Genomic DNA, 24,567 nt, shown 5'->3' with positions numbered 1-24,567 from the left:
CGCCATTTTGCACCCAAAACAACAACTAAGGCGCTGAAAATACAGGCACCACGCAACTGAAGTTTGCCACAAGTCTTTTCCGATTAGTGATAGTAGATTGCTTTTGTAAAGAATCACTAAATAATAAACAAAGATTCTCAATTCCCTCAGTGGTTAAGTGCACCATGTAGTATAGTGCAGAGCTAGACGGGAATGATAAGGAGCAGAGATTAATGTCTGATGCATTCTAAAGTAGATGATGTAGGACGGCGCTTTGACTGGCCTCAGCATTCCTGGGCCAGTGAAGAAAAAATAATAAACTAGACTTTCTAATCTTGATTTGTGTTCAATATTCTGTGCTGGAAAATGCATAGAGCATAAGAGCAGGTTCAAACTCACGTTATAAAAACCCCTTGCAGTTTAAAAAAAAAATTAAATTTAGAGTACCCAATAATTTTTTTCCAATTACGCGGCAATTTAGTGTGGCCAATTCACCTACCCTGCACATCTTTTTGGGTTGTGGGGGTGGGAATGTGCAAACTCCACACGGACAGTGACCCGGGGCTGGGACAGAACCCGGGTCCTTAGGGCCGTGAAGCAGCAGTGCTAACCAGTGCACCACCATGCTGCCCGATAAAGCCCATTATAGTTAACAAACTTATTCACTCAAGCTTAGGTTTTCCATTTTGGCTGTAGTTTAGATTACAGTGTTAATTGGTGGCTTTATAGACAGACTGAGATGAAAAACGTGATGTTGCACCCCAATTTTCTTTTTTGTAAAATAGATTTGGAGTACCCAATTTATTTTTTCCAATTAAGGGGCAAGTTAGCGTGACCAATCCCTGCCCTGCATATCTTTGAATTGTGGGGACGAAACCCACGCAAACACGGAGAGAATGTGCAAACTCCACACGGACAGTGACCCAGAGCCGGGATCGAACCTGTGACCTCGGCGCCGTGAGGCAGCAATGCTAACCACTGCGCCACCATGCTGCCCGCACCCCAATTTTCTGAGGTTAGATCGCCTGCATAGCTCGAGTGTGGAAAGCACACTACTGATGGGAAAGGTTTTTGCATGCTAGTGAAATTTTAAAGTAAAATAGTTAATTAATCAAAATAACAGGGCAAAAACTCTGAAAGCCTCAGAATATATCTCAATCCATCAGCAGCCTTTACCAAAACTGAAGAAACAGCGGAATAAGTAATGACATCAAGTATTTGAGCAACAAAGTACCCTCCGTCCTGTGTGGGGGCTGCTGACATAAAGATGGTTCAGTGTGAGGTGGCTGGAAGGAAAGATGTCCTCCTGTGCAGTCGGGGCACGTGCCCTAGAAACCAGCATTGCAGCATGCCTCGCCAGAGGTGGGGCACATTTTCAGCTGACAGTTATGCTGTTATAATCAAAGATAAAAGCAAATTACTGTGGGTGCTGGAATTTGAAACAAAAACAGAAAATTTTGGACAATCTCAGCAGGTCCGACAGCATCTGTGGAGAGAGAATGGAGCTAAAGTTTTGAGCCTGGGTGGCTCTTTGGCAAAGCTGGAGGGAATTGGAAATAGGATAAGACATATATTGTTGTGGGGTGGAACAGTGGGGTTGGATGGAGCAGTGTTTTTCAAGCTTTTTTGCCCAGGACCCATACTTCGGGACCTACGCTGGCCGACCTTCACGACCCACCATTTTCTCTTACCGTTAATGAGAGAGGTGAGCCTGGACTTATCTTCTGCAGTCTAGAGCAGCGAAGAATGAGAAATGACCTCATTGAAACAGGCATTATTCTCTCAGGACTCTACAGAGCAGATGCAGAATGTACGTTTTCCTCAGGTGAGTGGTTTACAGTCCGGGGATATAGTCTGCAAATGCGACAATTTTAGACATAGCTGAGGAAGAATTACTTTTTAAAAAAGATTTAGAGTACCCAATTCATTTTTTTCCAATTAAGGGGCAATTTAGCGTGGCCAATCCACCTAACCTGCACATCTTTGGGTTGTGGGGGTGAAACCCACGCAAACACGGTGAGAATGTGCAAACTCCACACAGTGACCCAGAGCCGGGATCAAACCTGGGACCTCGGCGCCATGAGGGAGCAGCGCTGCACCACCGTGCTGCCCAATATATCTTATTCTCTGTGTTGTTACAATGTAATAATTTGATGCCTGTACTTGTGTATAGATGTAAATGACTAGATTAAAATATTTGTTATTAGTTGTGTTGGACGTGAGAAATGTAAATGTATGTTTTTCGCGCCACAGAGCAAAGCATTGCAAAATAACTGCTGACATAGAGTTTACCACCCACTCGCTTGTTTGCTGTGGTTCCTTGTAGGCAGAGATGCAACCTGTAGTCCTAACCAGTCAACAGAGTCAAGTGAAGCCTCAAAGAGGTGCCAAATTATGGCCTGATTTAATTCTCTAAGCTCAGCCTGCCTCATACACTGAACCACTTCATTCAAAGTAACGTCACCTTTGGTCTTCAGAAGATTGGAAAGTTTTCATCCCGGATGCCAACAACTATGCGACCATGGAGTACATTGTCCTTCAGCGTCCTGTATCTCCAAGAACTAGCTGGGTAAAATGTTGGTTCAAAATAATTCAATCGATTCCCCAGGTCATTGTGAGCTCTGGTCAAAATGTACTCGTTCGATTACTAAATTTCGGTTTGGGCTAAAATAATTGTCAAAGACTTTGAATACGGTCTTAAAGCCCTAGGTGGGCTCCTCCATATCTTGCCTCAGGAGAACGTCTGCTGCTGGACCTACAGCATAAAGAAAGGAACTGACTTGATGCTTTTGCTCTTTAGAGTGAAGGTCTGATGCGGCTCGACACTAGAGAAAATTATGTTTCCATAACTCCCATTATTAGCCTCTTTGTGAGCCCTCAAGACACTCAAGTGGGCATGGTAGGGGCAGGGTCAGCTCATCAAGGACAGTTATCATTACCTCTCTCCAGTGTGCCTCCTCCTTCCATCGATTCTTTATGAGCTGCTATCAAGTTATCCTTCATTCTGTAGTTCCTTCAATAACACGAATTTATGTTTCACATCAAATGTCCCTACCAATGCTACCACCGTTTTATGAGCTGGTCTTTCTATCTGTGGACTCCAGGCATGGGCCGGGATTCTCCGTTCCCCCGGCGGGTTGCAGATTCGCCGGGGGGGGGGCAGGGGGGGGGGGGGGGGGGGTGTCTGGAGTCCCATTGATGCCGGTGTCGCTTGCACTGGTTTTGATGCCGGTGTCAACACTTTGCCGAGATTTCAGAGAATCCCGACCATGGTATTTGATTAGTGGACAGTCTGCAAACATACTCTAGTATCTGCTTTACACTTGTTTATGAGTACTACATCTAAACAGGTTAAAAAGTAGGCATATTTCACCTAGGCATGGTGTTTCAACCTCTCTCTCATTCGACTCTAACACATGACTGACTGATATCAGTCCGACATGACATTAATGTCATGCATTACCATATCCCATCTGTTTATCCTTTATACTTCACCTTGATCAGCTGGACTGCAGAGATTCAAGAAGGTGCCTTATCAGTGACACTCACATCCCATGTTAGAAATTTTTAGAAATCTGTTTCTCTGATCATCTATGAATATGACGAGCAGAACAGTGGTGCAATGGTTAGCACTGCAGCCTCACTGCACCTAGGTCCCAGGTTCAATCTCGGCTCTGGGTCACTGCCCGTGTAGAGTTTGCACATTCTCCCTGTGCCCCTTAATTGGAAAAAATGAATTGGGTATTCTTTTTTAAAATAAATTTAGAATATCCAATTCATTTTTTCCAATTAAGGGCCAATTTTGTTTTTAGCGTGGCCAATCCACATAGCCTGCACATCTTTGGGTTGTGGGGGCGAAACCCACACAAACACGGGGATTCTGTGCAAACTCCACACAGACAGTGACCCAGAGCTGGGGTCGAACCTGGGACCTCGGCGCCATGAGGCAGCAGGGCTAACCCACTGCGCCACCGTGCTGCCCATGAATTGGGTATTGTAAAAAATGTTTCAAAATCTATGAATATGACTTCCCACCATCATTACCAGCTATTTATGTCAAGAGCTATATGATTGCTGATAATTTTGCTAGGTGTGGCCAGTTGCATATTGATAATCATGCCTCTTTCAAGGAATGGCACTGAGATTGTGACATACTGTGATTCCGTGATTATTGCCAGAGTAGTTTGCCTTTGCCCACAAATATGATAGATGGCTTTTGGCAAGTGTGGTCAATCAGGCTATGCAGGCTGCTGATTTGCCCTGGGTTACTTTCCTTCCTGCTGTGGCATTGAAAGCAGGGCACATTTTAATTAAAGGAAGCAACCAACATTAGAGGGTTAGGCATTCATACATCTTAGTGGTGCCATCAATCTTACATACACTGGCAGCCAAAGCAAGGTCTGGTCCTCTGTCTATTGATAGAATCCCAAGGTGAGTAGAGGGCATTTTGTTTCCAACCTGACACCCCTTAATAAGTCCTGCTCTCGTTCTTCCAATGTCACCGATAAAGGCATTCCTTTTGGAAAATCCAGCAATGCCAGTAATTGAACTTGAAAAAAAAAGGCACAGTTGCTTATGAGTGTTAACAGCAAAAAATAAAAATAAAGTGGGTGGTACGGTGGTGCAGTGGTTTAGCTCTGCTGCCTCACAGCGCTGAGGTCCCGGGTTTGATCCCTGCCATGGGCCTGTGTGGAGTTTGCACATTCTCCCTGTATCTGGATGCGTCTCACCCCCACAACCCAAAAGATGTGCAAGGTAGGTGGATTGGCCAAGTTAAATTGCCCTTAATTGGGAAAAAAATTGGATACTCTAAATTTATTTATTTTTTTGAAAAGAAAAAAAAAATGCAGGTGTGACTGCAACATTACATATTCAGGCTACTTATAAACAGCTACCTCTGCAACTAATTGCTTACAAATGCTGGACACCAATTTTACATGGACAGCTTTTTTAAAATAATAGCCTACAAACCTGAAAGTTGAGAACTGGCATGCAAAAGAATTGCATCCCCAAATAGGAATTTAAATGAAGCACACACCCGTTTGAGGTGGATGCATTTGGGTATTGCAGCCCTACCACAGAAACTGCATGTGGCGTAAAGTGGGCAGAAAAGGCCATAATTATGGGTGGAGGGGATGCTGACTTCAGCAAAAGCTTCACTTTATTTTCTATTTTTGTTCGGGCCTAGCAATGAATGTTTAAAAACCTTCATTGCACTCCTAATTTTAAGGCAATCTCATGCAATAGTAAAGTCTGCAATTTCTTTCACCTTTTTATCCCAGTAGCATTGCTCATCTGTATCAAATGTGCGCTGTTGGGATTTATAGCTTTAGTCTTCTGAGGTTTACTTCTTTTTTTAAAATAAATTTAGAGTACCAAATTTTTTTTTTTCCAATTTAGGGCCAATCAACCTACCCTGCACATCTTTGAGTTGTGGGGGCGAAGTCCACGCAGACACAGGAGAATGTGCAGTGACATCCAGAGCCAGGATCGAACCTGGGACCTTAGCGCTGTGAGGCAGCAGTGCTAACCACTGCACCACTGTGCTGCTGCAGAGGTTTACTTCTTAAGCTTTTGTTTGACTGTTTACAATCGGAGCTAAAGGTTTTAGTTGCCTCGTGGCTAGCTTTAGCTGCATTCTCCTTGGTGTATTGCTTCCTGTTAGTGTTTTGTGCTTTAAATTTGCATTTCAGAAGAATATTACTGTAATTGATCTCCACAAATGTCTTGCTGACAGCCACTTTTCCACTTGCAGCTGGCAAATTGCTTTGCATGTGGATTCCTTCAAGTTTACCCAGTCTAGCACATTTCAAATTAGAGGTGAGATCAAAGTTTCCGTAAAGGCACAAAAAGTCACCCAGGGCATTTGGTACCCACCCATACCTTCAGCCTATTCCTTCGAGGTTGCACATTCACACCTAAAGATGTCTGCTTTATGCCAGAAAGATGTTTCTTTCTCCTCTATACTTCAAAAGGGGGGTAGTCTTCAAATTGTACTGTTAGGTTCTATTTATAGCTATGCGATCATAACCAAAGCACCTCTAGCAACAGATTGTCTTGTCACTCCTACACCATCAACTGTGGATCCTTCTGCAGCCTACTCCTATTCCATATCTCAGTGTTACCTTTCGGTGATATAACCTGAAGACATGGGGTCAGTTGCTACATGTGATGGATGGATTGTCATGTTGCCCTGAGAGGCAGCTGCCTCATAGCCTTCTAAGCTGTTCCTTGGTTGCTCAGCTCTCTTTCAACATGCACAGGAATCTGTGTGGGTACAGGCCAGGGGCAATAAATATATAGATTGTGACACCTACAATCAAAATTCTCCCAATGTAATCCCCCAAATTTCTAATCTAGAACTGAGAAATCCCTGGAAGTGAAAATCTGAATCTCAAAAGCCTCATTACTCTTTTTTCTATTCGTTAACATAATGTGGACATTGTTGGCAAGGCCAGCATGTATTGCCAATCACCAATTGCCCTTGAGAAGGTGTTGGTGGTGGGCTGCCTTAAACCCTGTAGTTCATGTGTTACAGGAACACCCAGAGTGCTGTTAGTGAGGGAGTTCCAGGATGTAGACCCAGCAACAGTGGAGGAGCGGCAATATATTTCCAAGTCAGGATAGGCTGCGACTTGGAGGGGAACTTGCAGGTGGTGGTGTTCCCATGGCTGCCCTTGTCCTGCTAGGTGGTAGTGGTACAAGTCATGTGTTTGGAAGCAGTTGTCGAAGGAGACTTAGTGAGTTGCTGCAGTGCATCTTGTAGATGGTACAACTGCTGCATTGTGTTCATCTGAGAAACTGCATTTGGCATTTTGGTAACTGCAGCTTCTCCTACAAATGCTGTGAAGTTGCTCTGCACTCTGTGGTGCTCTGCACATTATTTGAATCATCCTTCACAGCTGTGGTGATGTTGGTCAGCACTGCCACACATTGTCCTATGGCTTGGGCGTTCTCACCATTTTCAAAGAGCCGCATAAAGAACCTTTATTCTCTTCCAGTGTCACCTCTCCCACGTGTTCATGAGCCCCAGGCCTGCAGTTCAGGAAGGGGTTCTGTGTAACCCGTTTCTACTTCCCCACTATCTGAATCATTTGCTCCTCCTTATCTGTGCTCTGAGCGGTGTTTTACCAGGTATTACTTCCTGAACCTGAATATCTATATTTACCGAGGTGGATGCATATGAGTTGGCATCTGTGGCATGTGTATGGGATACATTTGTTTATTATTTCTGGTGCCAATATCTTAATCTTGTATATTGCAGTTAAAAAAGGGACATGTGTTAGAACAGAACCAGTATGAACTGGCTGTGGACAGATTTCAAATGCGGGTACATTGTATAACATGCTGCTGATAGACAGGGGATAATTTGCGTCTTAGTAAATGGATTTGAAGGGGTAGTAAAAAATCTAAATAATGAGCCTCACTGAACTGTCACCAGGCTGATAAACTTTCACTGGCAGCGACCCATTTGATTGCATTCCATCTATTTGAAGGACTGCTTTTTCATATCTGCTCAGTCCTTTCACTTTAGACAGGCCACTGTCAACTTATCTTTTCTTTCAAAGATTGCGGGTAGCCTTCTTCAGCAAAGATGCAAAGAACAATCTCACGCTCCACCATGGGTGAATAGTGGCAGCAGTGTGCACCATCTACAACAGATGCACTATAGCAACTCATCAAGGCTTCTTCTACAGTAGCTTCCAAATCCATGACCTCTGCCACCAGAAGGGCAAGGCTAATAGATGCAAGGGAACACACCTGCAAGTTCCCCTCCAAGCCACGCACCATCCTGAATTGGAAATATATCACCATTCCTTCGACGTCACTGGGTTAAAAAAAAACTAGTACTCCCTACCTAACAGCACTGTTGGTGTATTTAAGACACACAGTTTACAGTACTTGAAAAAGGTGGGTCGCTACTACCTCATCAAGGGTTAATAGGGATAAGCAATACATTCTGGCCTTTCCAACAATGCCCATTCCCATGAACAAATAAATAAAACTTCCAGCTTTATTCTAAGAAATAAAATTCATTATTCTAATGACTTTGGGAGGTGCAGAAATGGCAACCTTAGTACTAACTTCGAACTCACCTTGTGTGATAGGGTTGTGACAGATTGTTCCATGTTGATTTGTAGACGATATGTCATATTGGGAAGACAACAGTGCACATCTTATGGCTAAAATACTAAATTATAGTTGGTAAATTCTGTCCAGTCTAATATTTGCACTCTTCCGCAGGACTAAATTGAATGTGGGATATTATTCATTTGCTGTGGCAGCTTCTGCCAAGCTTACTTTCTATTGTCCAAAGATGTGCAGGTTAGGTGGATTGGCCACGAGTGTCCTTAGTGTCAAAAAAATCAGCAGGTTAGGTGGGGTTATGGGGATAGGGCAGGGGAGTGGGCCTAGGTAGTGTGCTCTTTCAGAGGGTTGGTCAGACCCAATGGGCCCAATGGCCTCATTCTGTACTGTAGGGGTTCTATGGATTCTATGGAGGAGAGAGAAAATATTCCCATTGTTCCAACTGGTTGAATTAAAAATGACATACTGTGGCTGCTGGAAATCAAACCAGAGAAACAGAAAATGCTGCAAAAGACTCGACAGGTCAGGCAGCTTATGTAATGACAGAAATAGTGAAAGAGTGAACTGAAGTCCTGGCATTTCTGGGACAGTCCCAGCTTTTCATTAAATGTCCCAACAATTTCCGAAAAATAGTTAAAATTTGATTTGAATTGATTTGTCACATGTACCAAAGTACAGTGAAAAGTATTTTTCTGCACCCAAGGGAACGTACACAGTATGTACATAGTAGACAAAGAAGAATAATCGACAGAGTACATTGACAAATGGTACATCGACAAACAGTGATTGAATTATATATGAAGTGGAAAAGAGTTTTAGTAAGTCATAAGTGATAAGAGATAAAAGAAAAGGGTCTGAGTGAAGAACTCATAGAGGGTTGCCATGCTCCGGCGCATCTTGGAATAGTTTCCCTTTATCTCGGAGGAGGAAGGGGGGGGGGGGCGCGATTCTGGGTGAAATTAAATTTACCCTCCTGTAAAAGTCCATCATATGGCATTACATTAATTTTTATAATCTTTATTGTCACAAGTATGCTTACATTAACACAGCAATGAAGTAACTGTGAAAAGCCCCTCGTCGCCACATTCCGGTACCTTTCCGGGTACATAGAGGGAGAATTCAGAATGTCCAAATTACCAAACAGCACATGTTTTGGGACTTGTGGGAGGAAACCAGAGTACCCGGCGGAAACCCAAGCAGACACAGGGAGTCTGTGCAGACTCCACATAGACAGTGACCCAAGCCAGGAATCGAACCTGGGACCCTGGAGCTGTGAAGGAACAGTGCTACCCACTGTGCTACTGTGTTACCCCTGCCACCCAACATGTCAACCATCAAAGTGCCCCACCTTCCTGTGGCTTTTGAATGTGTCCTGGTTTTGATTTTTGAAAATCTGGTCACCCAAAATGAAGTTAATGTCACTCATCAAATGATTTGTAGTATTTAGTCTAACTGTGGTGATATGCATCGCCGTATATACACAAGGGGTTAATGTAAATACACTACAACTAAGTAAACACTAGAGGGAGCACCGGAGATGTCATGATATGCAAACATGCAGCTAATGAACACTTAGAATAGGATACAACCAATGAGCAGTGAAGACACCCAGAGGTGGCATTACCACAAGGGGGCATTACACAACCCATATTAAAGGACAGGGCACACATGCTCTGCCTCTTTCCACAGATAGACATCTAGAGAGTACATCAGCGTTGATCAACAGCATCATACCCAGCACGTGGCTTAGAGCAGGCTGGTAAAGATAGACTGAGTTAGATTAGCAGAGAGTCAAACTCATTTAAGAACTGTGTTAATAGTTCAATAAACAAGTTGAACTCATTTCATAGTCTGGAGCTTCCTTTGTCAAAGCATACATCAAGGAAGCAGCGTATGCTACATGAGGCAGCATAACACAACACTAACAGCACACTTACTGATTGTGATTGGCCAAAACAACTTAAAGCTGTTGTAAATCTGTCTTGGTCCTAAATTTAGAATCCCCCCAGCCTTCTCCAAACCTATCCTCTGCCTCTCTATTCCTCCTTTATTTTTTCAGGTGCTCATTTTAACCTAATTCTTTGACTCAACCCGTAGCAATCTGCCTAAGATGGCCTTATGTGGCTTTGTGTACAATTTTGATTTACCAGTGAGGCACGATCAATTTGGCAGGAGACGAAGTTGAATTCAAACTGAGGCTTTATTAGTCTCTGACGTGTGGCCTTCTACAGCAGCTGACTAAATGGCTGCGAGCTGAAGGTCACGCATATTTATAACCCGGCCCCTGGGCGGAGCTAGCATGTAGGGGCCCAAGTGAACCTGTAGTGCAGGTGCTACCGTACAGCCCTTAATATAAGAACACAGTGGTTTACCACATTCACCCCCTGTTAAAATTGAGTCCGGCGGGGGTGGTGGATAACTATATACAATTCGCAATCCTTAATATTTACAGAACAGTGAATAAAAATGTCTCTGGTCATCCGGTGGGCCGGTCAGAGGTTCAGCCTTGATCGTCCTCAGGGATCGACGAAGTGGAGCCGGCGATGTTGGTGCTGTCGTGGTCGAAGTTGACTCCGGGAGCATGCCAAAATCCTCTTCATCAACAGGGGTGGGCAGGGGGAGGACGGACAGTCCTAGGGGCGGTGATGGGGGTGGCGGGGGGGGGGGGGGGGCAGAACCTGCTGGTGCCAGGTCCCTGAGGGAGATGGTATCCTGGCGGGCGTCGGGGAACGCCATGTAGGCGTACTGTGGGTTTGCGTGGAGCAGGTGCACCCTTTCCACCAATGGGTCCGCCTTGTGAAGCCGCACGTGTTTACGGAGAAGCACGGTTCCCGGAGCTTTGAGCCAAGTTAGGAGTGATACCCCGGATGTGGACTTCCTGGGGAAGGCAAAAAGACGTTCATGCGGTGTACTGTTAGTAGCAGTGCAAAGTAATAATAAAATGGAATGTAGTGCATCAGGGAGGACCTCTTGCCAATGAGAGGCCGGGAGATTTCTGGACTGTAGGGCCAGCTGTACAGCCCTCCATACCTTCCCATTCTCCCTTTCTACCTGTCCGTTTCCCCGGGTATTGTAGCTCGTCATTCTGCTGGAGGCGATACCCCTGCTGAGCAGGAACTGACGTAGCTCATCACTCACGAATGATGATCCTCGGTCACTGTGGATGTAGGCGGGGAAGCCGAACAGAGTGAAGGTAGAATTAAGGGCTTTAATGATGGTGGCAGACGTCATGTCGGGGCATGGGATGGTGAAGGGAAAACGGGAGTATTCATCGATCACACTGAGGAAATACATGTCGGTCAGAGGAGGGGAGGGGGCCTTTGAAATCCACGCTGAGGCGTTCAAAGGGGTGGGACGCCTTCATCAGGTGCTTGTGGTCCGGCCGGTAGAAGTGCAGCTTGCACTCCGCACAAACCTGGCAGTCCTTGGTGATCGTCCTTACTTCCTCGACGGAGTAGGGCAAATTTTGTGCCTTAATGAAGTGATACAACCGAGTGACCCCTGGGTGTCAAACGCTGTCGTGCAGGGTCTGGAGTCGGTCAACCTGTGCGCTGGCACATGTACGTCGGGATAGGGCGTCTGGGGGCTCGTTGAGTTTGCCAGGGCGATACTTAATCTCGTAATTATAGGTGGAGAGCTCGATTCTCCACCGCAAGATTTTATCATTTTTGATCTTGCCCCGCTGCGTGTTGTTGAACATGAAGGCTACCGACCGTTAGTCAGTGAGGAGAGTAAATCTCCTGCCGGCCATGTAATGCCTCCAATGTCACACAGCCGCAACGATAATTTGGCTGGAGACCAAGTTGAATTCAAACTGAGGCTTTATTAGTATCTGAAGTGTGGCCTCCTACAGCAGCTGACGAAATGGCTGCGAGCTGAAGGCCACGCATATTTATAACCCGGCTCCTGGGCGGAGCTAGCATGCAGGGGCCCAGGTGAACCGATAGTACAGGTTCTACCGTACAACCCTTAATATAGGAACACAGTGGTTTCCCATAATCAGTTCCTTGGGACGTTACACTGCCTCGAAGATGCTCGATTAATATAGACTGCTATTGTGGGATGACATAATAATGCAGATTTCTTAGCATATCTGCAATATACAGGATGCCGATGTTGCACTGTTGAAATAAATGTTAAAAGCGAGAAAGAAAGACATTCGTTTTATGGATTATGTGGCCCTGGAGCCTGAAACGTAACTGCAGCCACAATTGTCTTCGAACTGACTTCCGAAATTCACAAGTCACCTGGTGGCTTTGTCTATTTACTCCCATTATCCCCAAGACCTGAGTGAGCCACGATTTGGTTGAAGACAAATCATACCCATAGCCGGGAATCCCAAATTACCCACCCACACTGTTACAATAATAGTCTGCTACTACAATACGTACACATTCGAAAACAAAGTGAAATAATAACAAGTACAATTTCCAGTATTGTGTGTATCCTAAAGGAATTTTAAAAGGTTTCAAATTAAATTGACGCTTTCTTATATTATCTTTCAATTAAAATGTCCATTATAAAACGTTTCGTGCCAAAGAAAACCATTATGGGTGGCATTTACTGCTAATGAATCATTGAGCGTAAAGACCCATCTCTCGACTTGCCTTGTGTGCAATCAATGATTAAATTGGGTTATGTAAATCCAACACACGGAGCAGCTAGCTCTACCGAAGGAGGGCTGTGTTCAAATGTATTTCCGGGTGAAATCTCTGCTGATTTTCCAGCCTTAGACTCTGCGCTGCCGCGGCGAAGTTCGGAGTTGTTGTAGCAGCCGGCTGGCCGGGTTGGTCAGTTTCCCTGTAACTGACCTGGCTGAAAGTAACCATTCAAAATCACCAGGAAGACAACATCGCAGCAGCAGCAGCAACAACAACAAAAAGACTCCCCATAACAAAGAGCCGGGTCTGGCCGCCTGAAGATCAAACAGCGAGCGAATTAAAAGAGTTTTGCTGCGAGATACCGGCTGAGTATTGAGAGCCCGGCTAAAGACAGCTCGGCAAATTCATCTCGGATCGTTACAGAGAAGCTTTTCTTTGAAAGGTAACTTGTTACTTCTCAAAAGTAGCGTTTAAGTAACTGCTTTTTAAAAAGTAACACTCTCTTTCTTTTGTCAGTAAAATTCACGTTTGCCGGATGATCTCATTGGCAGTTTTTGGATTCCCAAAGTTTTCTGGATCGGGTCAAACTTTGTGGGGAGTTTGTTGATGTGTGTGTGATATATATATATATATATATTGTGTGTGTTCCTTAACTTTGGGCTGTAAGAGTGGGTATGTGAGTCAGCAGTGCAGCCCCGGTTAGTTGAAGCTTTCGAAGCTGCATTAACCGAGATCTCCCTCCCCGGTGTTCAGCTGTCTTCTCGCGGGGGCCGTGTTCATGAAAACAAATGCTCCTTCTCTGTGATCACCGCATGTCTAAAGGTTTGATCAAGCACTTGCGTGTCGGCTCAAGTGTTGCAGAGAGGCTGGTTGGCGCTCAGAGGAGGGTCGGCTTGTTTAAGCACGATTGTTTTTTAAGGTGGGGAGCTGCCGGTTTGTGTCATTCATAATTCTCTCCGCTACCTGCACGTTTCTCTTCTTGCCTTTTCATGAGCGCCTTTCCCGGTGTACATTTCACGTCCGTGCCAGTTTAACTCTGCATATATCTCTGGGACGAGAGTTTGATTTGAAAAACGATTCATCCTCCTTCTGCAGACAAGTAAGTTGCCCATGTCTGATTTCACCCTGTGTCATCGCCACCATTGGGACGGCGATCAGCACTTACTCAAACTCCAGTCACTCTAGGCCAGTCACAAGTTGGAGACAGGACCCTCTGGTGCCTGTGCCCCGACCTGCAGCGATACAGACACCGGCTGGTGTCTAAATGCCGATGTTTTTGTGTGTGTGTGACGCTGTACATGCCGACTGAAGTGAACCCGATACCTTCGGACTACACTGCTCTTCGTGCCAGCCTGCGATGACTGACGTTTGCAAATGAATAGTGGAGGAGTTCTACCCATTGTAATGGTCTGTGTCCAATTTCTGATTTAAAGATGTGAGTTTTTTCTGTTTGGCCAACATTACTTTTGACTACAGTAGACTAGTACCGTTGTGAATCTTATCTTCTCTTGTGCTGTCACCAGAACTGATATTGAACCTTTCCACTCCACAATGTGGCTGCTGGGCATATCAAAATTCAAGGGCACTTCATCCATGTTGAACAGCTGGAAACTGGTATCGTAGATGTCAGCACAAGTCAATTTTTGAAGCCTCACAATCCTTCCAGAAAGGAGGATCAATTTATATGCCGAGTATAAAAGTGAAGTGCCAGTGTGGGTGTGGTTGGATGACATTATGAAATGTCATTGGTATCCTATGCAAAGAGTGGGCATGTCTAAACTCACGTGCATTCTTGTATTACAGCCCATAACACCTGTTTGATCCCTGAATGGCTGTGCGATGGTTAGCAATGCTGCTTCACAGCACCAGGAGCCCAGGTTCAATTCTGGCCTTGGGTAACTGTTTGTGTGGACTTTGCATGTTCTCCCCATGTCTGCGTGGGTTTCCTCTGGGTGCTCCGCTTACCTCCCACAGTCCAAAGCTGTGCAGGTTAGGTGGATTGGCCATGCTAAAAATTGCCCCATGATGTCCAAAGATGTGTCGATCGGGATCAGTAGTTGGTGGGAGAGTGGGCTTGGGTGAAGTACTCTTTCAGAGGGTTGGTGCAGACTCGTTGGGCCGGATGGCCTCCTTCTGCATTTTAAGGATTCTACGGTACCTTGTACCCAAGATACCAGTAAGCAAAGCGTATATTTGTGGGGTGAAAAATGAGGCTGACTACAAATGCGGGCATAAGATGTTATGGTTGAATTATATGCTAAATAATTTGGTGAAATATTATTCTTGGGCCTGGAAAAGTGGGGTCATCTCTAAGGCTGGCAATTTTATATGCTACAATTTATAACGTTGGCATTGAGGTCTCTTGGTAGTCTCTGAGCAATCTTGGACTGTCACAACACCGACTAGTTTCATTCCATAAAGCACAAACTAGCTGTTTGCTCTGAAACCTTTGCTGGATTTAGAGTTTGATTTTGTCTACTTTACGTATATACACATTGCATTTCTGGTGACAATCTAATGATTCCAATGATTTTTGAGGATCCATTCTGATACCTGCTTCTCAAGATCAGTACCAGTTGTTGGACTCCATTCTCATGGTGCATTTGGTCCTGGGCATCTCCTTCAAGGTGGATTTCACCTTCCATTCTCGCACCAGATTTTCATCAGCGCTGAATTCACTCCCTGCATAGATATTTAACGAGTTAGCAAATATTATGATTTTTAGCTTGAAAGCAACTTCATTCTTTTTGCTGGAGGATCCATTCCTGTTCATCATGCTATGTATATTCAGCTCTGTGTGAGCATGTCTTAAGCTCCCACATATCTCCCAACACCACCACTATCACCTGCTTTATCCCATATGCAGTATAAGTATTCAATCTTAGGATGAAAAAGTGCGGCCAATGACTATGCACGTAAAAGGTAAAGTATGTGGAGCTGAAGAGTGCGGGTGGGGGAGGGGGGGGGGGCGGAGGAGGGGGAAGGTGCTAATTTATATACTAAGTAAATGCAAAAGCATTAATGTTAGCACAGAAAAAAAGTGGTTGTCTTCTGCACCAGGTTAACCTATTCACTGCGATCATTGGTACTTCAGTGCATTGTCTTTCTTCCTTAGTGTCTGCTTGACAAATGCTGTCAACCTGCTGAGCATTTTCTGCTCTTATTTCCGATTTATGGCAGCTTCAGTGTTTATCTTTCAGTTTATGATTACTTATTTACAGCGGATGTTCCTGCTGTTTTAACCTGGCTTGTGGTACGAATGAAGAATTGCCACAGGGACTGTAAACATACTAAATGATTTATGGGTAAGGCATAATTCAGCACTTGTGGACTGCAGCATCATAATTTGTTATTTGTATGACTTGTATACTCCAAGGCTCTGAAAATTATGGACCATTTGAAAATAACTTGCCTGCTCTGGCAGAAAAATAGGAGCGGAGTGTCTAGTTTTATAACAGGCCATATGCAAGCATTATTTTTTTTCAAGTTTTGATCTTCTCCCTCTTTTTAAAGTGCATACTCCTGGCAGGGTACAACTTCAGACAGCCAGGGGATCATTCTACATGTGTAAATTTAATAACAAGCACCAGCAGAGTATTCCACACGATTGTCATCACAGATTTTGTTCCCACCTAATATTCACTTGCACCATTTCCATCAGAAGTCGAAGGGTAGTGATCTGGAGTGGGAACCCTGCTCTATTTTTCCAACCCTTCCTAATCTAGGTAGACTGTGTCCGTTTTTTACGACCCCAACTGAAATCGTCTAACTCAGCACAAGACCTGGTATCCTCTGCTCTTGTACAGCTCAGTAATACTAATTCAAGCAAGCTCTTGGAATGAATGGCTTGCTGTGATATTGAAAATACCAGATTCAAAAAGAAGAATGTCAAATTCTTCCATCGACAAAACAAACACTATACCCTTTGTCCAGTGAATCAGCTGTCTTTTCTATCCATTCAGCTTTAAAGATTGGCTTCATATTCATCAAAACAGGCACTTGGCTTTATTTTCACTGACACAGTCACTTTGCTGATAAAACGATCTATATTGTTTTATTCAAAACAAAATTGAATTTTCAAAATTACATTCCATCAGTTTTTGGTGATCATTAAATCCGAATGATACTTGTAGTGTTTTATGTTTTCCCCATTCCTACAATTGAGAAATCTGAATAATCATCAGTTATTTTTAAAAATATAAATTTAGAGTACCCAATTCATTTCTTTTCCAATTAAGGGGCAATTTAGCGTGGCCAATTCACCTAGCTTGCACACCTTTGGTTTGTGGGGTTGAGACCCACACAGACACGGGGAGAATGTGCAAACTCCATACGGAGATGATAATCAATCATACTTGCACATATCGGTAAAAAAACAGGCGCATTGTGCATATGTCCGGTACAAGACTTGAATCATTTCTTCACAGTTCATCGTATATCTCCTTCCCAATACATCCATTAAAAGTTTGCGTCAAAATGAGGCAGACAATTATTATTTGGGATAAAATTGCAATTTAATGTATTCAATTTCTCCATGACTATTCTCGGCAAGTTGCTTAATTATAAGACTAGTGGAAAAGCTGAACATGAGAAGAAACGTTTTTATATCAAATGAATATACATTTCCACATAGTAAATCACGCAAGTGTTCTGGTTTCAATAAAAGGTACACATATTCCTGAACCTGGAAACAAACTGGTATGGGATGGTGTCAAAGCCGAGGCTCTGTTGCTGAGGCCTGCAGCTTTGTTATGTTGTTAGTTTTGTTGTGGATGTCATTGTTAACGGCTCCAATCATAGCTGGTCTCATTCAGAAAGTGGATGTTATACTGGATGTCAAAGACATGATGTCGCCAGACTGGAGCCTTTCAGTTTCAGGTCTGCTCTGAATTCGCCATTCTGATTAAGATATGTGTGTGTGTTAGCACGTTATTTTAACGTGCACACCAAAAGAATAAAACAACTGTGACAATTGTACCCAATTGACAAACCAGGACCTGTCGAGTCTTCCTTCAAAGCCAGTAATCGGCACTGTCAAGAGTTATGTAGACTTGCAAATTTTCAGCTGACAGAATAGGACTGTTTTATGTTTGTAATCCAGAAATGAGTTAGGAGGGACTAAGTGGCTTCTTCACATCGCCAAATTTACATTTAATTTACCACTGACAGTAGCAAAGGATAGTTAAACAGACTATATTGTTGCTAACTTTTGGTTGGCTCTTAAATGTTGCTCGTTGTGTCTTTACTTAATTTGCTCTTTTTCTATAAACTTTGCTCTAGAGTCGCCAGGTATAGTTATGATACCACCACGATGCTTAAGTTCAAGTGCTGATCAATAACTCAATACACCAGTTAATACGCTTCAAATCAAAACACATTTATTATACACAGTCAATCACTACTCGTGTATAAAACTCTACTTACTAGACTATCTCTAACACTAAAAGGCCTATACTTAGCTTTGGAACTGGCCCACCAGGTCAGGGGAACAAATGGCCTTTCGTTCGATTCTGAATCTGCAGGCTTCAAAGCTGGTATAGACTGGTAGCTAGGAGCGCCTATCTCGTAGTGTGCGTTGACTGGAGACTTACTTGGTTGGTGCAGCTACTAGGCGGGTCACGTTCAAGGGTTGTTTCGAGCTGCTGAGAGACCCTGCCAAGAAGGAAGAATTGAACTTAGGGACGCTACTTTATAGTCCCCAGGGGCTTCGCGCCATTCGGGGCGGACCCCGTACCTGGTTCCAAGTAATTGGACTAAGTTCTGATCACTTGGATCGATTTCTCCAATACTGGAGCTGTTCCCTGATCGCTGGGCGGTTCCTAAGTGTCCGTTGGCCTTCCTTTGTCTTGGCTCCTGCTGGCGCCGAGGAGTCTGGCTTGGCCTTGTTTACCTTAACTATTTTTAATTGTTCCCAGGGATCGCTCATTAATATGTAGATGGTTGTTAGTTTCAGTGCTGTCTGGGTTCCTGCAAGTTCTAATATACAGGAAACTTTGCACCTGCTCATTTTCCTGCGTTGGCTGAATTTCCCTGCATTCTTAGCGGATCTCCATTTTAAAGTCGGGAAGTGGCCAACCCAGGTGGCTACAATATCTGGAACATTTTTCTGCAATTTCTGTGTTGTAATAAGTGGTGAAGCAAATAGTGTTAGTTATAGCCAATAATCTTTCATATTTGTTGTCTTGACGTCATAAATTCATTATAAGTTGAGGACTTGGATAAGAACTTCAGTGTGAAATACTTTGCAAGAGCAGGGATACTTGAGTTTCTGGTTAACAACAACCCAGTAAAAATATAACTTGTACAGCACCTTTCATGGCCTAGAAGTGCTTTATGTAATCACTGTTGTAGTACAGGAACTGTGGCATATAATAAAGTTGAATTAGTGCCACGGTATCTTGTATGTCCACTTGAGACGCAGACGGGCCTTCCTTGGTTTAATGTTTCATCTAAACAATGGCACCTCTGATAATGCAGTACTTTAAAAAAAACAAAAATGTTTTTATTGAAGATTTTTGTTTAAGACAGGAATATCTAATAAACATATTCAATTGTGTCAATAATAACAGAAGTTATAAATAAATTACAGCATTTTACTATACCTATCCACATGGTGGCATAGTGCTGCCTCACAGCACCAGGGACCCGGGTTCAATTTCCACCTTGGGTGACTGCCCGTGTGGAGTCTGCACGTTCTCGCTGTGTCTGCGAGGGTTTCCTCCGGTTCTTCAGTTTCCTCCCACAGTCCAAAGATATGCGGGTTAGATGGATTGGCCATTACCAATTCCCCCTTAGTGTCCAAAAGATTAGGTTGGGTTACAAGGATCGGGTGGGCTCCTGACCCTAGGTAGGGTGCCCTTTCAGAGAGTCAGTGCGGACTCGATGGGCCGAATGGTTTCCTTCTGCACTGTAGGGATTCTGTGGGTGAAATTTACATTAGTGTTAAACTTAAAAAAAAAGAAAGTTAGTTATGGGGGGAAAAGAAAGACAGGTGGTCTATTTACACTGTAGCAATCAGCATGGTAATTATATAACCTGCGCTGCCCCTTTTGTAGCATGAAGCAGCCCACCGAGTACCGCACCCCAGGAGGAGGCAAAACAGTAGATGCGGTCTGGCATGGCGGTTATGCCCTTTGTATGGCAGTATTACTGTGTTGCCATTTGTGGGCACCTGTGCACCCCCCTCCCCACCCACTCACAATTGCTGGTCACAAAGAGGCTGCTGTATTGCTTCCATGTATGTTGGAACCCTTCCTCGAATCCTCCACTCGCAAACTTTATTTTTTCCAGTTTTAGGAACTCCTCTCGGTCAGATAGCCAGTCTGAGGCCTTGGGTGGCGCTGCTGACCTCTATCTGCACCCATTCTGCCTCCGGCTCACCCAACCACCCTTGCACCCTCTGTGGTCGCTGCCCAGTGGTAGAATAGGAGGTTCGGCAGAGCCATGCCTCCCATGCGCCACCCTCTTTGTAGGACGGTTTTACGTACCTAGGGTCTTTCTCACCCAGCCGAAAGCCATGATCAGTTTATCCATCCTGGTGATGAAGGATTTGGGGAAGGATCGGGAGCGATCTGAATAAGAAGAGGAAACATGGCAACCCATTTGTTTTTATCGTCTGCACTCTTCCTTCCAGGGAGAGTGGGAGTGAGTTCCATCTCCGTAGGCCCCTCTTCACCTCCACCACCAGGCTGGAGTGGCGCAGAAGTGAGCTATCTTGTTTGGACCAGTTTGAATGGCATGTCTCCAGCTCTGCTCCTCTCCACGTAGGGGGTACACCGGGAAGATTTCGCTCTTGATCGGGTTTAATTTGTACCCCGAGAAGGCTTCAGTCTCCCAAACCCCTCAGGAGTTAACTTGCCCATGCTGGCTAGGAGGATTGAGACATGGAGCAGCTGGTCATCTGCATAGAGTGAATCTCTGTGTCTCCTGCCGGCCCCGTCGCTGATCTAAGAGCGATGGCCAGTGGCTCAGTTGCCAGAGTGGGCAGCAGCAGGAACAATGGGCACCCTTGCCTCATGCCTCTGTGCAGTTGGAAATATTCAGAACTGGTGAAGTTGGTCCGTATGCTCGCCATGTATGCTCGCCATGTACCGTTGGCAGCACGGTAGCATTGTGGATAGCACAATTGCTTCACAGCTCCAGGGTCCCAGGTTCAATTCCGGCTTGGGTCACTGTCTGTGCGGAGTCTGCACATCCTCCCCGTGTGTGTGTGGGTTTCCTCCGGGTGCTCCGGTTTCCCCCCGCAGTCCAAAGATGTGCAGGTTATGTGGATTGACCATGATAAATTGCCCTTAGTGTCAAAAATTGCCCTTAGTGTCAAAAATTGCCCTTAGTGTTGGGTGGGGTTACTGGGTTATGGGGATAGGGTGGCGGTGTTGACCTTGGGTAGGGTGCTCTTTCCAAGAGCCGGTGCAGATTCGATGGGCTGAATGGCCTCCTTCTGCACTGTAAATTCTATGCTAATCTATGATAATCTATGATGTATAGTAGTTTCACTCACGAGGTGAACACTGGCCCAAATCCAAAATGTTCAATCACCTCCAGCAGGTATTTCCATTCTACTCTATCAATGGCCTTCACATCCAGGGACATGATCACGTTTGGTGTCTCCTCCCGGGTGGTGTCGTTCTGACGTTCAGCAGGCGTCTGATGTTTGCCGTTAGCTGTCTACCCTTGACAAACACAGTCTGATCTTTCGCGATTACTTCTGGCAAGTGGCTCTCCAGTCGCCTCACCAGAGTTTTAGCATCAGTTATCAGGATTAAGATGGTTCTGTATGACCCACACTCCTGTCGGATATTTTGTCTTTTCATAGACTTCATAGAATTTACAGTGAAGAAGGAGACCATTTGGCCCATCAAGTCTGCACCGGCCCTTGGGAAAGAGCAGCCAACTTTTAAGCCCACACATCCACCCTATTCCCGTACCCCATCAGACATACCCAACCTTTTTGACACTGAGGGCAATTTATCATGGCCAATCCACCTAACCTGCACATCTTTGGACTGTGGGAGGAAACCCACGCAGACACTGGGAGAACATGCAGAGTCCGCACAGACAGCGACCCAAGTCAGGAATCGAACCTGGGACCCTGGAGCTGTGAAGCAACTGTGCTACCAACCGTGCTGCCCTCCACTGTGCTACCATGCTGTCCCGGGATCAGTGAGATCGAGGCCTGTGCCGGCTTGGGCAGCAGGACCCCTCTCAACGCCGAGTCATTGAACATCTTTTTTTTTTAAATTTAGAGTATCCAATTATTTTGTTTCCAATTTAGGGGGCATTTTAGCGTGGCCAATTCACTTGCCCTGCACATCTTTGGGTTGTGGGGGTGAGACCCACACAGACACTGGGAGAATGTGCAAACTCCACACGGACAGTGACCCAGGGCCGGGACCGAACCTGGGACTCGGCACCGTGAGGCAGCAGTGCTAACCACTGCGCCAATGCGCTGCCCCAAGTCATTTAATATCTGCTGTAGGTGCTGGGCCGATGCTGCAGCAAACTTCTTTCAGAAATCCACTGGGATCCTGTCTTGTCCCGATGCCTTCCCTGACTGCATGGAATTAATGCATTCCATGATCTTTACCAGGTGCTTCCAGGCCCTGTCTTTTTTCCTCCCCCATAACTGGTGTGTTCTGCCCATCGAGGAACTGTTTCATCATTTGAGTCTCTGTCTGGGGCTTGGGTTGCGACAGCTCTGTTGATCTCATCTGGAGCAGTGATCACCCTACTGTTCCCGACCCTTACCTGCGCTATCTTTCTTGTGGCAGCCTATTTCCTCAGCTGGTGTGCCAGTAGGCGGCTGACCATGTCCCCATGCTCATAAAAGGCCCTCCGGTGGGTGGCACGGTAGCACAGTGGTTAGCATTGTTGCTTCACAGCACAAGGGACCCAGGTTTGATTCCTGGCTTGGGTCACTCTCTGTGCAGAGTCTGCACGTTGCCCATGTGTCTGCGTGGTTTCCTTTGGGTGCTCCGGTTTTAGAACATAGAACATAAGAACTAGGAGCAGGAGTAGGCCATCTGGCCCCTCGAGCCTGCTCCCACAAGTCCCGAAAGGTGTGCTGTTAGGTAATTTGGACATTCTGAATTCTCCCTCAGTGTGCCTGAACAGGCGCCGGAGTGTGGCAACTAAGGGATTTTCACAGTAACTTCATTGCGGTGTTAATGTAAGCCTACATGTGACAATAATAAAGATTATTGTTATTGTGTCTGGCGGACCTGGTTCACTGCTTTCCCAGTGGAGAGCAGGTCAAATTCTATTTGTAGTTTCTTTCTCTCCGCCAGCAACACCACGTCTGGGGCTGTGGAGTTCCGTCGATCCATTTACAATATGGAGTTGATCAGTTGTTGCCTGGTCACCCTTTCCTTCCTTTAAGAGCCCTGTCCGCTTAAGAGCCCTGTCCGCTATTCTTTCCCCCCTGATCACCGCCTTCAGTGCCTCCCAGAATGTGGAGGGTGAGACCGCCCTATTTTAGTTACAGATTACTTACCCGACGATGGCTTGTGACCTTCTCTCACAGGACGCCTTGTCGGCGAAGAGGGCTGTGTTCAGCCACCATGGGGGGGGGGTTGGGCCCTCCCGTCTTCAACTTCCCATTCCTGTAATGTGGGGCGTGGTCCGAGATGATCACGCCCCTGGAATCACCGTCTTGCCTTCTACGAAGAAGTCTATGCAGGAGTAGGTTTTGCGGACATGGGAGAAGAAGGAATATGCCCTCTCCTGGGGTGGGCGATCCTACAAGGTACCCCCCCCCCCCCCCCCCTGCCCAATCTAGTCCATGAAGGTGGTTAATTCTCTCATCATTGCTGATTTGGATCCCGTTCTAGGGCTGGATTTGTCTGTTTTGGGGTCCTGCACACAGTTGAAGTCTTCCCCTCCCTTCCTCCTGCCATATGGGAGAGGTACGCCAGAACACCCCCCCCCCCTCTCTCTCTCTTCCCATGCTTGCTAGTGTGATGACTCTTCTCCCTCCCCCCCCCGCAAAAACTTTCTTCTGTCTGCTTCACCCCACCCTGCTCCACATTCCCCAGTATAGTTTTTAAAAATAAATTTAGAGTACCCAATTATTTGTTTTCCAATTAAGGGGCAATTTAGCATGTTCAATCCACTTAACCTGCACATCTTTAGGTTGTGGGGGTAAAACCCACGGAGACACAGGGAGAATGTGCAAACTCCATGCGGACAGCGACCCAGGGCTGGGATTCAATCCCCCATATAGTTATTCCTGTTGGTTCGCGTGGGTCCACATTTTCCTCTCCCTCACTGCTTCGAATTCCGCCCCTGGGTCACTGTCTGTGTGGAGTTTGCACATTCTCCTAGTTTCTGCGTAGGTTTCACCCCCACAACCCAAAGATGTGCAGGTTAGGTGGATTGGACAAGCTAAATTGCCCCTTAATTGGAAAAAAAAAATTGGGTACCCTAAATTTTTTATAAAAATCTGAGATAAGGTGGTATTTCTTCAGCCAGAGGGTGGTGAATCTGTGGCATGCTTTGCCGCAAAAGGCTGTGGAGGCCAAATCACTGTCTTTAAGACAGAGTTAGATAGGTTTTTGATTAATAAGGGGATCGGGTGTTTTGGGGATGCAAAATATATCAGCGATGATCGAGTGGCGGAGCAGACTCGATGGGTCGAATTGTCTAATTCTGCTCCCATGTCTTATGGCCTATACAAAATCACAATTTACTTTTAAATTGTGCGATTTTGGCCCCATTAAACTCTGCCCGGTGGTTGGCCAGGTCGGATCCAATGTTCTGGCAATGCGGATTGTGCCCTTGCCACTTGCACAACCGCCTCGTCCAGTTCAGAACCTGTTCCTTATCTTGAAAATTGTGATGTTTTGCAATTATTGTCTGTGGTAGTTCACCCAACTTGGGCTTTTGTCAGAGCAACCTGTGG

The 24,567-nt window shown here is 45.3% G+C and overlaps 1 protein-coding gene across 1 annotated transcript in view; it reads left to right on the top strand.

Annotated features, from left to right (window-relative positions):
• The first annotated feature begins 12,754 nt into the window (after positions 1 to 12,754).
• pik3cb (phosphatidylinositol-4,5-bisphosphate 3-kinase, catalytic subunit beta) overlaps positions 12,755 to 24,567 on the top strand; it is a 264,946-nt gene continuing 253,133 nt past the window's right edge. Inside the window, exon 1 of the mRNA XM_072474558.1 lies at positions 12,755 to 13,110. The gene's annotated coding sequence lies outside the window, so the exon portion shown is untranslated. The remainder of the gene's footprint in view (positions 13,111 to 24,567) is intronic.

The sequence above is a fragment of the Scyliorhinus torazame genome, chromosome 14 (genome assembly GCF_047496885.1).
Source record: "Scyliorhinus torazame isolate Kashiwa2021f chromosome 14, sScyTor2.1, whole genome shotgun sequence".
In the NCBI taxonomy this organism is placed as follows: Eukaryota; Metazoa; Chordata; class Chondrichthyes; order Carcharhiniformes; family Scyliorhinidae; genus Scyliorhinus; species Scyliorhinus torazame.
This window is presented reverse-complemented; position numbering and strand designations above follow the sequence as displayed.